This window comes from Lampetra fluviatilis, chromosome 22 (genome assembly GCF_964198595.1).
Source record: "Lampetra fluviatilis chromosome 22, kcLamFluv1.1, whole genome shotgun sequence".
Taxonomy (NCBI): domain Eukaryota; kingdom Metazoa; phylum Chordata; class Hyperoartia; order Petromyzontiformes; family Petromyzontidae; genus Lampetra; species Lampetra fluviatilis.
This window is the reverse complement of record NC_136296.1, coordinates 867,501-877,500: the sequence shown is the minus strand read 5'-3', so window position 1 is coordinate 877,500 and position 10,000 is coordinate 867,501.

The following is a 10,000-nucleotide window of genomic DNA, read 5'->3' as shown; positions in this document are numbered from 1 at the left end:
CAGCGCGTATGTACGGGTGTGTGTGTGGTGACGCGCGCTGACGGGGAGGAGCAGGCGTCAGTGCGCGGGTGGGGGTAGTGCTGCTGATTGGCTGTGTGCCGGTGACGCGCCCAGAGGGAGTGATCGGGTAGCAGCGCGGTGTGATTGGTCGGGGAGTGGAAACACGCGCTGAGCGGAACCGGATCGTAGGGATAGCGCGTGGGGATTGGGTAACTGAGGAGCGGTGCCGACGTTGAGGTCCGCATCCGCTCCGTCTCCCGGGAAGAAGGGGTATATAAGGTGATGCACAGAGGAGCAGGGGGAGAGGTGGAACCATCTAAGAATGAAGACGAGGGTGCAGAGATAGAGCCCGGAGAGGAGAGTAATGGAGAGTAATGGAGAGTAATGGAGAGTAGAGGAGAGTAAGGTATAAGTGTGTAGCCAGCGAGAGAGAACGGTCTACACGAGCTGAGTAATGTATAGTGTGTAGCCAGCGAGAGAGAACGGTCTACACGAGCTGAGTAATGTATAGTGTGTAGCCAGCGAGAGAGAACGGTCTACACGAGCTGAGTAATGTATAGTGTGTAGCCAGCGAGAGAGAAAGGTCTACACGAGCCGAGTATGTATACGGTGTAGCCAGAGAGAGAGATGCAAAGTCTACACGAGGCGAGTGGAGAGTGTAGCAGAGGCGCAGAGTCTACACGAGACGAGAGAAGAGTGTAGCCGAGGCGCGGAGTCTACACGAGGCACAGAGAGCCAGCAGCACAGAGTCTAAGAGAGTCAAGAGAAGCGTAGGGCGGAGAGAAGAGGTCACGAGTTGTACCGTTGTATGGTGACCGCATTGTGAAGAAGAGAGGCCACGCGTTGTATCGTTACAAGTCAAGATTTAATAAAAGAAGTGTGTTCCCGTCAAGGAGTTTCCTGCCGTCATTTTCCAATACTTCATCTGGCGTCAGAAGTGAAACGGGCTTCCAAGCATGGAGACAAGGAAGACCCGTAGGACCCACGGGATTGACCGCGAGGAAAACCTGGACGACTCGGGGCCGCTGGTGGCGGGGGGCGAGGAGGAAGACTTGCCCACGCTACAGGATCCGTCGACGGCGCCGGCCGAGCGACCGGGGACCGAGGCCGTGCTTCGTGAGGCGCACTCCCGACTGGCGGAGCTGCTGCTCGCCGCCGCGTCCATCTTGGCGGAGATCAGCTCGTCGGGAGGAGCGGGGACGGTGGGGGACATTTTACAAGGTCGCCCCGCAGATTCCCGCCAAAACGAATGGGGGATTCCCGCCATTGCGCCTGGGCCTACTTTTGGCGGGAACGGCGAGCGCCACGTGGTGGTGGGTTCCCAAGCGCGCGCATCGACGTCATCAGCGCGCGAGGGGGTCCGCCATTTTACGTCTGCCGCTGGAGCCGCCATCTTACACACCGACGGAGAGGCGGAGAGGAACCACGAGGCGGATGACTTCATTTTTCAGCAGCGTCTGCCCACGTTGTCAGCTTTCAAGGCGGAAGGCGGAGACTGGGGCAAATTTCAGCGAAGGTTTTTGGCGCATCAAGAGATGTCAGCGTGGTCCGATGCTACGGCGCTGCGGGCGTTGCCTGCCCTGCTGGACGACGACGCGCTCGCGGCCTTCAGGTCTGCACGGAAGTCGGACCGCTCCACGCTGAAGGATGCGCTGGGTTTGTTGGCCAGGGTCTACGGACCTCCCTCGGCGTGCCGCCATCATTTCTACGCAAGACGGAAAGCGGCCACGGAGACCGCGCTGGCCTATCGCACGGCGTTGCTGGCTCTTGCTGATGCTGCGTTCCCTCGGATGGACGAGGAGGGCCAAGACGCGATGGTTTTGGAGCAGCTGCTTAAGTTGGCGCAGGACCTGGGGGTCCCTATCAACACAGCTGACGAGATTGATATTTCTTCTTTGAGAGTCGCCACGAGTATTCAAGCGCACGAGGCCCTACAACGGAAACAAGGCGTTGGTTACGACGCTGCTGTCGTCGCAGCCCCGGGTTCGGTGGTCACCGAACCCCAAGTCGTCAGCCCACGAGAGGAGGCGTTCGCCACGGGACGACCAGAGGACTGGAGGCCGGGGGCTCGGTCGCCTCTGCGATCGGGCCGAAAGTCGGAGCAACCAAGATCTACTCCGACCCTCGTCACGTGCTATAACTGCGGCCTCCGGGGCCACGTGGCGTCCGGGTGCCGCGCTCCGCGGCAGCGCGCCATGGGAGCTCGGCTGGACGACGACCGAGATCCCAAGTCATCTCTACAATCCCCGGCAAGTCGCGGCACCTCACACGCTCGGCCTGTTTATTCGGCACACATGGGACGCCGCGTTGCGGCGGAGGAGGGCCGGTTAAGGTTCGGGGATTCGGTTCGGCGAGGGGGGTTCGGCCGGGACCAGGGAGACATTGAATGGGCGGAATTGGGGCATAGAATTGTGGCTGCTTCGGCGGGTTCGTCCGTTGTTACGGGATCTATTGATGGGGTCGAGATTAGGGTGTTAGTGGACACGGGGGCATCGGCAACTATTATATCGGACCTCATTTATGATATTCTCCCAGTCCAATGTCGTCCGCTGCTTCCAGTGGATGTGCCATTTTACGCCGCTAATGGGGGATCGTTGGGCATTATCGGTCAGATTAGGGCGTCCATTTGCATTGGAAATATCAAATTGTCGGGACCCGTTTTCGTTTCGTCTTCTTTGGCGGTTCCGTGTCTTTTGGGCACTGATTTTTTGGCTAAAATGCCCATTAAAATTCTTATCGATCAACGATGCATTGAACTGCCATCGGGTCGCCGGATTGCATTTTTGACGAGCCCTACTGACATTCGGACGGCGTGCGCTACGATACAAGCGGTGGCGACACAGACCGTGCATGTGCCCCCGGGTTCACAGATGTTGATTCCCCTCCGGTTGCGGAAACCATGGGTGAGGGAGGCTTCGGAACAAAGTATGCTTTTGGGTCCTTCTAACAAGGCTGTCGGGGGTCTTGATTTATCGGTGGCTCACACTTTGGTGCGGGCTGACAGGGATCCGTTTGTGATGGTTTTGAACGCGGGGTCGCGGCCAGCCGTCATTCCACAAGGCACCGTGCTGGCTCACGCGGCGCGGGTCCCTGTGGATGATGGGTTGGTTGCGCAGGTGGGCTCGAGCCCCGCGCGGAACGTTGAGCCAAGGGAAGACCTTGAGTGGGTCCATTCGCTATGCGCCGCCTCGGACGATTTGTCGGCGGCGCAGTTGGGTGCGCTGCGCGAGTTGCTCATAGAATTCTCTGATGTGTTCAGTAAACATGAGTATGACATTGGGTGCACGGATTTGTTGCACCACCACATTGAAACGGGCGATGCGGCACCGGTCAAGCTAAATCCCTTCCGACTGAGTCCCGTGGAGAAGGAACATGTTCAGTCGGCTGTTAACGAAATGCTAGAAGCCGATATTATTTCGCCCTCCTCTAGCCCGTGGGGAGCGCCTATTGTGCTGGTTAAGAAGCAGGACGGGTCCCTGCGATTCTGCGTTGATTTCCGTCGCCTGAATAAGATCTCTGTGGCTGACGCGTATCCGCTCCCCAGGATGGATGAGTCCCTCGATGCATTGTCTGGTGCGCGATATTTTTCGACTCTTGATTTGTTATCGGGGTTTTGGCAGTTGCCGCTCGACGAAGAGTCGAAACCTAAGACAGCATTTCGGACTCCAGGGGGGCTGTTCCAGTTTAACCGGTTACCCATGGGACTTCACTCCTCTCCAGCGATGTTTCAGCGACTTATGGAGTTGGTTTTGTCGGGCTTGCAGTGGGATACATGCTTGATTTATATGGACGATGTCATTGTTTTCAGTAAAACGTTTGAAGAACACCTCCAGCGATTGAGAGGGGTGTTCTTGCGAATGCGATCGGCTAAGTTGAAATTTAAACCGGCCAAATGTCACCTCCTTCGTAGGTCGGTTAGATACTTGGGTCACATTGTCGATTCTTCGGGGATCTCCACCGATCCCGCGAAGACGGATTGTGTCGGTTCGTGGCCGACACCTACGTCCGTTTCCGACGTGCGTAGTTTCATCGGGTTTGCTTCTTATTATCGGCGGTTCATTGAGCACTTCGCCACTATTGCAAAACCCTTGCACGCTCTAACGGCGAAGGGAGTGAAGTTCAAATGGGGACCGGAGGAGGAGGCCGCGTTTCGCTCCCTCCGGGACGCCTTGGTGGGTGCCCCACCCTTGTGTTATCCCGATTTTGCCAGTCCCTTTTTGCTGGACACGGATGCTAGCAACACGGGCATTGGGGGGGTGCTATCCCAAGTCGTTGGGGGTGTCGAAAGAGTTGTCGCTTACGGTAGTAGGGTGTTGTCTCCGGCGGAGCAGCGCTACTGCGTCACCCGTCGCGAGCTGCTTGCCATTGTTTTTTTTGTGCAGCAGTTTAGGCCATATCTCTATGGTCGTCACTTTACAGTCCGAACGGACCACGCGGCGCTACAGTATTCATTGAGGGTCGCCCAGCCCTCGGGCCAGTTGTCGCGTTGGTTGGAAGTCCTCCAGGACTATCAGTTTACGACTACGTACCGTAAGGGGTTGCGACACACAAATGCCGATTGCTTGTCGGGGTTGTTGCCTTGTGATGAATGCGCGTGTTTGTCGGGATCGGCGCGCTGTAAACCGACGCTTGCGGGGGAGATGGGGGCACTGGCTGCGACAGCGGGCGCACCGATCGTGGATGATTCCACTGCCTCTCAGGGTCGGGACTCGCTGCTCTCGCTGTCGCTCAGCGAATGGGGCCGCCTCCAGATGGCGGACAGCTCGCTGCTAGCATTGCGCCGCAAGGTTGGGGGTCCCGAGGGGGACCAGGAGCGTACCGGCTCCTATGTACTTGAGCAGGGCGTGTTATTGAGACGGGACAGTTTGTCCCGGCGGAACGCACTCGTGGTGCCTTCCGCTGTGAGGGGGAGGGTTGTCTTGGCGGCACACGAACGCCTCTTGCACTTGGGAGTTAACAAGACGCTTGCCCTGCTTCAGCGTGACTATTACTGGCCGGGAATGGGAAGTGATGTGGCACATATTCTGAAGGGGTGCGTTGAGTGCGCCAGGCGTAAACCACCGCCCGTGGCAGCTAATCCACCGCTGCAATCTATTCAGGTCTCGCGTACCAACGAGCTCGTTGCACTCGATATTTTGGGGCCCTTCCCAGTCACGCCGAGAGGGAATAAATATTTGTTAGTGGGGGTCGAATACTTTACCCGATGGCCTATGGCGTGGCCTCTCACTAACCAGTCGGCAGCGGCTGTGACGGATGCCTTCGTCCAGGGCTATGTCCTGGACAAGGGGGCTCCCGAACGCCTGCTGACCGACCAAGGTAAAAAATTTTCGAGTAAATTGTTGCAAGAGGTGTGCGATCTGTTGGGTACCAAGAAGGTGCGTACCTCCCCGTACCACCCGCAGACAGACGGGATGGTGGAGAGACTCCACAAAACTTTGACTTCCATGCTGTGCCAGCAGGTGTGCGAGGCACATGTAGATTGGGACCTGCAGGTCCCGGGAGTCCTTGCCGCGTATAGAATGGCCCCCCATCCAGCTACGGGGTTTTCCCCATTCTATTTGATGTACGGTCGGGAAGCTGACCCGCCAATGGAAACGCAACTTGGCCTGTCCGCTCCACGAACTAATTCTAATTTGGCAGAACATATTAAGTTTAATATTCACAAGCTGACAGAGGCGAGGGAGGCCGCACGGCTTAATTCGCGGGCTCGCCAAATTGCTAATGAACGGTTGCGGGCACGGAAGGTGTCCATGCACGAATGGAAACCAGGTGACAGGGCCTGGCTGCATTGCCCTCAGGCACCCTTGGCTACGTCGCCTAAATTGTTGAGACCGTGGAGGGGACCCGTGGAGGTCGTGCGCGTTGCACGGCCCCAGTGCGTTCAGATAAAGTGGGGAAAGCGCTGTTGGTACGTTCACCCCTCCCGACTGAAACCGTTCTCGCCTCCATATGGCCTCCCCTTGTGTCGTGATGGCCGGGCGTGTGACGTGACCGGCGACCCAGAAGGGGAAATGTCTCTGCCTGATCCACACGTATTTTCGCCTGATCTGCTCCCAGGTGTCTCGGAACTGACAGCTGCCGATCACCGGCGGCCGGATCTCCGCGGCGGGGCCGGCCCTTTCAGGCCCGTTCCGCGCCGTCTGGAGCAGCCGGAACCGCCGGACGGTCGTCAGTGTCCCGCCCCATACGACGGACCAGCCAGACGGACTCGCGCCAGGTCGTGCTACTTTGCATGACCTGCCTCGTGAGGAGTCGGGGCAGTTGGAGCGCCTCGTCACTGCGTGTAGTCGCAGGGACGTGGGGCGCGTTCGTTTTTGGAATTTGCTCGTATCGTGTTATTGTTGACTTTTCGTGTTCATTGTCAATCTGTACATAGTTATTCTTGTTGTTGTTGTTGTTGTGTTATGTTACGGGGCACACTCGGGGGGTTACGGGGTTTTTTTTTGTTGGTTGTCGTTTTATCGTCGCGGTTGGTTGTTGTTAGCAGCCGGGCCGGCTGCGAGCTATGTGGGAGGGGGTGATGTAGTGGTGATACGCGCTGGGTGTATATGTCGTGTGCCAGCGCGTATGTACGGGTGTGTGTGTGGTGACGCGCGCTGACGGGGAGGAGCAGGCGTCAGTGCGCGGGTGGGGGTAGTGCTGCTGATTGGCTGTGTGCCGGTGACGCGCCCAGAGGGAGTGATCGGGTAGCAGCGCGGTGTGATTGGTCGGGGAGTGGAAAGCAGTTGGGTGCGCTGCGCGAGTTGCTCATAGAATTCTCTGATGTGTTCAGTAAACATGAGTATGACATTGGGTGCACGGATTTGTTGCACCACCACATTGAAACGGGCGATGCGGCACCGGTCAAGCTAAATCCCTTCCGACTGAGTCCCGTGGAGAAGGAACATGTTCAGTCGGCTGTTAACGAAATGCTAGAAGCCGATATTATAACCCTTGCACGCTCTAACGGCGAAGGGAGTGAAGTTCAAATGGGGACCGGAGGAGGAGGCCGCGTTTCGCTCCCTCCGGGACGCCTTGGTGGGTGCCCCACCCTTGTGTTATCCCGATTTTGCCAGTCCCTTTTTGCTGGACACGGATGCTAGCAACACGGGCATTGGGGGGGTGCTATCCCAAGTCGTTGGGGGTGTCGAAAGAGTTGTCGCTTACGGTAGTAGGGTGTTGTCTCCGGCGGAGCAGCGCTACTGCGTCACCCGTCGCGAGCTGCTTGCCATTGTTTTTTTTGTGCAGCAGTTTAGGCCATATCTCTATGGTCGTCACTTTACAGTCCGAACGGACCACGCGGCGCTACAGTATTCATTGAGGGTCGCCCAGCCCTCGGGCCAGTTGTCGCGTTGGTTGGAAGTCCTCCAGGACTATCAGTTTACGACTACGTACCGTAAGGGGTTGCGACACACAAATGCCGATTGCTTGTCGGGGTTGTTGCCTTGTGATGAATGCGCGTGTTTGTCGGGATCGGCGCGCTGTAAACCGACGCTTGCGGGGGAGATGGGGGCACTGGCTGCGACAGCGGGCGCACCGATCGTGGATGATTCCACTGCCTCTCAGGGTCGGGACTCGCTGCTCTCGCTGTCGCTCAGCGAATGGGGCCGCCTCCAGATGGCGGACAGCTCGCTGCTAGCATTGCGCCGCAAGGTTGGGGGTCCCGAGGGGGACCAGGAGCGTACCGGCTCCTATGTACTTGAGCAGGGCGTGTTATTGAGACGGGACAGTTTGTCCCGGCGGAACGCACTCGTGGTGCCTTCCGCTGTGAGGGGGAGGGTTGTCTTGGCGGCACACGAACGCCTCTTGCACTTGGGAGTTAACAAGACGCTTGCCCTGCTTCAGCGTGACTATTACTGGCCGGGAATGGGAAGTGATGTGGCACATATTCTGAAGGGGTGCGTTGAGTGCGCCAGGCGTAAACCACCGCCCGTGGCAGCTAATCCACCGCTGCAATCTATTCAGGTCTCGCGTACCAACGAGCTCGTTGCACTCGATATTTTGGGGCCCTTCCCAGTCACGCCGAGAGGGAATAAATATTTGTTAGTGGGGGTCGAATACTTTACCCGATGGCCTATGGCGTGGCCTCTCACTAACCAGTCGGCAGCGGCTGTGACGGATGCCTTCGTCCAGGGCTATGTCCTGGACAAGGGGGCTCCCGAACGCCTGCTGACCGACCAAGGTAAAAAAATTTCGAGTAAATTGTTGCAAGAGGTGTGCGATCTGTTGGGTACCAAGAAGGTGCGTACCTCCCCGTACCACCCGCAGACAGACGGGATGGTGGAGAGACTCCACAAAACTTTGACTTCCATGCTGTGCCAGCAGGTGTGCGAGGCACATGTAGATTGGGACCTGCAGGTCCCGGGAGTCCTTGCCGCGTATAGAATGGCCCCCCATCCAGCTACGGGGTTTTCCCCATTCTATTTGATGTACGGTCGGGAAGCTGACCCGCCAATGGAAACGCAACTTGGCCTGTCCGCTCCACGAACTAATTCTAATTTGGCAGAACATATTAAGTTTAATATTCACAAGCTGACAGAGGCGAGGGAGGCCGCACGGCTTAATTCGCGGGCTCGCCAAATTGCTAATGAACGGTTGCGGGCACGGAAGGTGTCCATGCACGAATGGAAACCAGGTGACAGGGCCTGGCTGCATTGCCCTCAGGCACCCTTGGCTACGTCGCCTAAATTGTTGAGACCGTGGAGGGGACCCGTGGAGGTCGTGCGCGTTGCACGGCCCCAGTGCGTTCAGATAAAGTGGGGAAAGCGCTGTTGGTACGTTCACCCCTCCCGACTGAAACCGTTCTCGCCTCCATATGGCCTCCCCTTGTGTCGTGATGGCCGGGCGTGTGACGTGACCGGCGACCCAGAAGGGGAAATGTCTCTGCCTGATCCACACGTATTTTCGCCTGATCTGCTCCCAGGTGTCTCGGAACTGACAGCTGCCGATCACCGGCGGCCGGATCTCCGCGGCGGGGCCGGCCCTTTCAGGCCCGTTCCGCGCCGTCTGGAGCAGCCGGAACCGCCGGACGGTCGTCAGTGTCCCGCCCCATACGACGGACCAGCCAGACGGACTCGCGCCAGGTCGTGCTACTTTGCATGACCTGCCTCGTGAGGAGTCGGGGCAGTTGGAGCGCCTCGTCACTGCGTGTAGTCGCAGGGACGTGGGGCGCGTTCGTTTTTGGAATTTGCTCGTATCGTGTTATTGTTGACTTTTCGTGTTCATTGTCAATCTGTACATAGTTATTCTTGTTGTTGTTGTTGTTGTGTTATGTTACGGGGCACACTCGGGGGGTTACGGGGTTTTTTTTTGTTGGTTGTCGTTTTATCGTCGCGGTTGGTTGTTGTTAGCAGCCGGGCCGGCTGCGAGCTATGTGGGAGGGGGTGATGTAGTGGTGATACGCGCTGGGTGTATATGTCGTGTGCCAGCGCGTATGTACGGGTGTGTGTGTGGTGACGCGCGCTGACGGGGAGGAGCAGGCGTCAGTGCGCGGGTGGGGGTAGTGCTGCTGATTGGCTGTGTGCCGGTGACGCGCCCAGAGGGAGTGATCGGGTAGCAGCGCGGTGTGATTGGTCGGGGAGTGGAAACACGCGCTGAGCGGAACCGGATCGTAGGGATAGCGCGTGGGGATTGGGTAACTGAGGAGCGGTGCCGACGTTGAGGTCCGCATCCGCTCCGTCTCCCGGGAAGAAGGGGTATATAAGGTGATGCACAGAGGAGCAGGGGGAGAGGTGGAACCATCTAAGAATGAAGACGAGGGTGCAGAGATAGAGCCCGGAGAGGAGAGTAATGGAGAGTAATGGAGAGTAATGGAGAGTAGAGGAGAGTAAGGTATAAGTGTGTAGCCAGCGAGAGAGAACGGTCTACACGAGCTGAGTAATGTATAGTGTGTAGCCAGCGAGAGAGAACGGTCTACACGAGCTGAGTAATGTATAGTGTGTAGCCAGCGAGAGAGAACGGTCTACACGAGCTGAGTAATGTATAGTGTGTAGCCAGCGAGAGAGAAAGGTCTACACGAGCC